The sequence below is a fragment of the Volvox carteri genome (genome assembly GCF_000143455.1).
Source record: "Volvox carteri f. nagariensis unplaced genomic scaffold VOLCAscaffold_105, whole genome shotgun sequence".
Lineage (NCBI taxonomy): Eukaryota > Viridiplantae > Chlorophyta > Chlorophyceae > Chlamydomonadales > Volvocaceae > Volvox > Volvox carteri.
In genome coordinates, this window is record NW_003307648.1 from 114,714 (window position 1) to 120,771 (window position 6,058).

Genomic DNA, 6,058 nt, shown 5'->3' on the forward strand with positions numbered 1-6,058 from the left:
GTTGCCGTTGAGTGCGAACGCAGTTTTTGAGGCCATTTGGGCCGCCTTAAGTTTTTACCCGGTGCCTTGCTATACATGATAAAATATACCCAAGGGTAATATACGCCGTGGTAGTCCCGGGGAGGTACCTGGACGGGGGGGAGCTGTTGAGAAAGAGACCCGGATCGGGTGTGCGGAACGTGACATACATACAGTGTTGCGGGTTTTGCAAACAACGTCGAATGCAGCAAATAGATGGGCGTGTTATTTTTTGTGCAGCAGGAGGCTTCATCCACATTAGCAGGAGGCTGCTGACATGCTTTTGTTAACTAACTTCTGCGATAGTGTACGTATGCCGGCAGCTTTCTTTGCCCTGTTGTATTACAGGCGAGAACAGATATCGTTCACGAAGCGGAATCGTCGATCAGCCATTAGTGGTGTCGTAGACGTGAAGTTGGTGATTTTGATCTTGTTGCGGGGAAGTTGCGCTTGACCGTTGTTGCAACTGCCCCATGGCCCCTGGATGTAACGGTTGGTGTTGCCGTTCGACTTGCCGCCAAGTTTTGTTTTCCCGAAGCTTCAAAGAAAGTTCTTCTCGATTTGGTTCTTCACATCCCAGAGGCTTGACGATGAAATTGGTTTCCTACCCAGTCCTACCAGATAAGCACGGGAGGGGGTATATGTACACGGAACAAGAGTATGCAAAGAGCCATGCCTTGCGGTAATATTATCTCCCCTAACTTCTCCCTGGACGCTGCCCTCGTTTGCGCTGTCGCTGTGAGTTCGGGCCTCCAAACCTTTTTCAGGCACTGTCCGTTGCTGCTGCGGGACCGGAGACTCGTTTTCCCGCACACAAACTTGGGAATCTGTTTACACGACTTCTGCATATACCTACCATTCATGGTGCTCAACGCAACCGGGTTACGCAACCCGACGCAAATGACATGATGTATCTATCGCTGCTCCCCACCACTGCCGCTTCTTATTGACCCCACCGCACGCCATCACTGGCCATTTAATGTCACTGCAGCTAGCGGCAGTACGGGCGCAGCTTACGTGTACGGAAGAGGCAAGCAGTGCAGCTACGGCGTGCCTCCGGGAACAGCTAGCAGCTGCTGGAGCTGCTGCTGAGGTTCGCCTTCGGGAGCGGCTGGGTGTCGTGGAGGAGGAGCGGACGCGCCTTGCAGCCGACTCTGAGGCCGCCCAAGCCCTTCTTATGGGGGAGCTGGCAGCCATGGAGAGGTTGCACGAGGTACGACGGCTGCTTTCCAGAAGCCTGCCTTGCGCGAGCACTTGGGCCGAGAAGACACGGTTGCAAATGTAGTGTATTAACGGTGGTAGCTGTCGGAATGAGGTCACTGGAGTGGATGGTTTACCGTTCAGGTTCAGAGCGCAGCGTTCTATTATAGCTCCCGGGCCGCAGCAACACGACATTCAGCAGTGGCCGTACTCGTTGGCATGGTTTAACTCGACTCAGAATGATGTTGCTAAGAACTAACGGTTGAAAGCCATGTGGCCATGTCTGATGGCGGTCGGGTGCATGATGTGCAACCGTCACATGTGCTGCGCTGTGGGCAAAAAAGGCCGAAAGCGGCCTCCTGGGTCTGATCCATGTGCCTGAACCAGAAGTCTGACTACCCCCTAATACGGCACACTACCCGTTTCTGAATCGCTCCATGTACGGATCTGTCTCACACACAGGCCGCACGCGTAGAGGTGGACTGCATGAGGGTGCGGCTCTCCGCTTTTATAACGGTTTCGGAGCAGGGCAGGCAGAGCGCGTCGGCCGTACTGTCACAGCTAGAAGCAGCGATGGAGGAGGACAGAGATCGAGCTGCACGCGCTGCACAGCAGTGGCAAACCGAGGCCGACGCCCTGGCGTCCCAGATGCGATCTGTCGCTGCCAGCGTTCAGCAGCGGGCGGAGGACCTTGCCGCCCTTCGCCAGAAGTTGACGGTTGCTGAAGCAGCCACCAGCGCCCGTGCTGCACATGTTGAGGCTGCAATGCGGTGCTTGGCGGACGCGGAGGCCCTGGCGCGGGAAAAGGCGGAATCGCTGTCTCGTGTTAACGCACAGCTTGCAGCGGCTGCACGCGATGCAATGGAGGAACGTAAGCAACAAATTTCCATGCTCACCACTCGCCTTGCTGATGCAGAGGCCCAAGCAGCTGAGCTGGGTCCTCTGCGTGGTCGGCTGGCCGAGGCGGAGGCACGGGCAGCCGAGCTGGATCAACTTCGGCAGCAGCTGGCGGCGGCAGGAGCCCAGGTGGCTGAGCTAAATCCCCTGTTAGAGAAAATGGCTTCTTCAGAGCAGGCCCGGGCAGCTGAATTGCACCGACTCCGAGTGGGGTTGGCTAAGGCGGAGGCCCAGGCAGCCGAGCTGGGGCCGCTTCGTGAGAAGCTTTCAGAGGCAGAGGCCCAGGCAGCCGAGCTGGAGCCGCTTCGTGAGAAGCTTTCAGAGGCAGAGGCCCAGGCAGCCGAGCTGGAGCCGCTTCGTGAGAAGCTTTCAGAGGCAGAGGCCCAGGCAGCCGAGCTGGAGCCGCTTCGTGAGAAGCTTTCAGAGGCAGAGGCCCAGGCAGCCGAGCTGGGGCCGCTTCGTGAGAAGCTTTCAGAGGCAGAGGCCCAGGCAGCCGAGCTGGAGCCGCTTCGTGAGAAGCTTGCGGAGCTGAAGGCTCAGCTGAAGGTATGTTGGGCACTTGCGGTACTTCAAGCGTTTTATGTGCTAAACTTAATATTGTTTGTTTGTCACCTCCCTGTCCGGAACATGTTGCCGTGCTTGGCTTTTATCTTTCGGATTGGACACCATACCGGCGGTGTTTTTTCTGTATGTTATCGCATGGTGGGGTTGCGCTGGTAGCAAAAAACCATCCAAAGGCTGGATGCACATCCTAGATGGTTCCAATGCCCACATATTTCTATAAAATTTTTATATCTGCACACAACCTGTCCTACATACAATTTTTACACGAGTCGTGCATGGTTATGAAAATCTGCAGGTTTCGGAGCAGCAGCGTCTAACCGCCGAACAGCGCCTGACCGACGAGCGTACCTCCCTGTCGGAGCTGTCTGAGAAGCTGGCCCGAGTGGAGGCCAAGAGCCGCATCACGGCGGCTGCGTCTGCTTCCTTGCTGCGGGAGCTGAACCTCCAGGCGGTGGAGCTACGGGTGGGTTTGGGCGGTGGGGTGGCGGACAACGGCGTTGTCGTTGGTGGTGGTGATGATAGCGGTAGCAGTAGCGATTTGGGCAGCAGCTGCGACCACAACCTACCACTAGATTTCCAGGATGCGCCGAAATCCTCTTCTCCTCTTATCGACGTTGACGCTACTGGCTGCGTTGTCTGGTTGGAACTGTCTCCGGAGCGGTCTGCCGCACCGAGCAACAGCAACAAGCAACGACATCAGCTACAGTCTGCTCCTGCCGTTGGTAAGAGGGCATCCGCTGTCGGACACCTCCAAGGGTAGTAGCGGTGTTACCGGATCGAACCGATCTAGCGGATCCAGCGGATCCAGCGGATCGAGCCGAGTGGGCCTCTTAGCTGCGGAAGTGGCAGTGGAGGCAGCGGAACCGCACAGCAAGGCAGCGGGTGTAGGGCAGGGCTGGGGAGCTCAGGCCTGTGGCGAACCCCGCGAAGAAGTGGGGGCTGTGCGGGGCTGTGCACTTTTGTGTGCTTCTCTCGTCCCCGCGATCGCTATAGGTGGGCGCTGCTGACGCGCGGCTAGGAAGGTGAGGTGCTCCATTTGACGATGACGTTACAAATGCATTTTGCGCGGGTTGGGATTTATGTGCATCGCGAGGTATTAATTTTGTTTTTAAGGATGGGCCAAAGTCCAAAGCGCTTATACCGGCATTCAAACTCCTACCGTGCTTTCACGTGTGCCTTTGCGACACTTACTATCCGTTGATTGTATGTATGTATTCGTACATGTACGTACGTCTGGTACGGAACTTGGATGCCCTTCTTCCGGCGCAGGCACCAGGTTTTTCCGTTGACTAATGTTGTACTGTTACCCGTATTACCGTACATGTTCGTACGCAGCGCTTTCTTTGGTCGCATGTGATTTTGCCCTTGGAGTTGTTTTCTACAACAAGGGCGTTGGGCTCCCAGGCCCCTATATTTGCTTTTAGCTGCTGCTGCTGCTGCTAAAAACGCCGGACACTGTAGGAAGAGGCAGCAACGCTTGCTGGTTATCGTTCGTGCGTATGTTTTGACGTTCAGCCAAAAGCTTTATATTGTTCTTTGGCATCAATTGCTTTATGGCCAGGGGGTTGTTTTCCTATCTTCCTCGGACTGCATCGAACAAATCACACGAATCATACATACCTCGGCCCCGTGGCCCTTCTCCTGCCGGGGTTGACAGGGCGGCGGAAACCAGTACGCAGTCGCTAGTGTTCCTGACCCTTTCAACGACCGGTCATGTCCCGCAGCCCGCCCACCATGGCTGCTGCGTTCAGGGCTCCTGTCAAAATGAGTAAACCATTGTAACCATTGGCCTAGTTCATTTTTGGCACAAAAGGCCTCCTAACAGGCAGCAGGTCTAGACGATGTCCCAATTTCTTCTCCCTCTCCCTCTCTCGCACTCTTCCTCTCCCGCCCTTCCTGCAAACTACCTGCAAGCCACCTGCAAACGTTCCCTTCTCTTTGTTGTTTTGGACCTAAATCCAGGCCAAAAAAAGGTGCGAGAAAACATAGGCCGGCTTGGGGGCCCCGCGTTTTCCTCTTAGAGGAATATAGGAATATGCTTGGCAGTTGGTTGTGGCTTTGGTTCCTCCTGGTGCTCATCCCTTCTGTCACCGGGCACACAGGGCCCGTACACACCCAGAGCCGGTGGAGCCGGTGTGTGCGGGCGCCATACATATAGAGCAGCTTCAAAGGCGACGTCCTTGCTGGCCAGCGTGCCAGCTTGCTGGCTTACTTGAGAGCGTGTCTAACGAAACGTAGATTCGACACACCACGACCTGATGTATCTGCTGACGTCATCCAACGTCATTCCCCAAGAGCCACCGCAAGCGAGAAAGATGGGTGTTATTGAGGGGCCTTATTCGGGCCCGGGGCTTTAGCTCCATTGTCCCCCATCCTTCTCCCCCAGAATGTGGCCCTGGAGGCAAGTGCACGTTCGACACACGTTTGGTTAAAGTCCGCTTCCTGTTTTCTCGTGGCGCCCTTCCCTTGTGGTGGTGGTGGTGGCTGCGAGACCTCCCGCCACCAGCCCTGGAGTATCCTCCCATCTATGGTATCAGTGTCACTCGTCTGTGGTTTGTCTTCCCCCCTCTCTCCCACTTCCTCCGTTGGCTAATGCTCCCCCACCCGGCAGCATGTTGGTTATTTTCGGACCTGACTGGTGGCTGTCTGTCTGGCTATCTACATTACATATTCGCCTTCCAGCGTGTCCGTTATTTCTTAACTACTCCTTTGGCTGTGACCCTACGTATCACGTTGTTAATTTCCAACTACCTCGCATTCGTTTTGTCGAATCCACACACCCATCCGTCGCTGCGGAGTACCTGTTACTCGCTTTTCCATCCTTCCTACCCGCCTACCCTCCTACCCACCCCTTATCCTCCTCCTTTAGTTGGCGGCGGCATATGTGATGGGCCGGGTTGCTTCATGGTGCCATCGCATAATCCTCCCCCCCTTGCCCTGCCCTGCCCCGCCGTGTCCCCTACTCCCCACTCGTTTGTGGTTCGTCTTTCCCCCCTTGGTATCCCCTCTGGTATCTGTCTCATTCGCCAGTGGTTCGCCTTACCCCTCCCCTCCGTGTGTTTGTGTGTGTATGTACGCATGTATGTAACCTGGCTGGTTGGATGCACGCAGGCCTTCCTGGAGTCGCAGACCCACTCGCTTCATGGCGCACTGCCATCTGGGGTCCCCACGCCGGCCTCGGTGGCGGCCGCTGCGGCGGTGGGGGCAGCACCCGCAGGTAGGGTAGGTGGGGTCCGCCCTCGCTCGCCCCCGCGCTCCCCCCCCCTTGTTCATCACCTAGCTCAGTCCTGATAGAGTGACGTCCCCTCCTTGCCCATGACCCCCTGTTTGGAGCCCCTTAGTCGCCTGCATACCACCTACTGTCCGCTTGCTGGTCCTT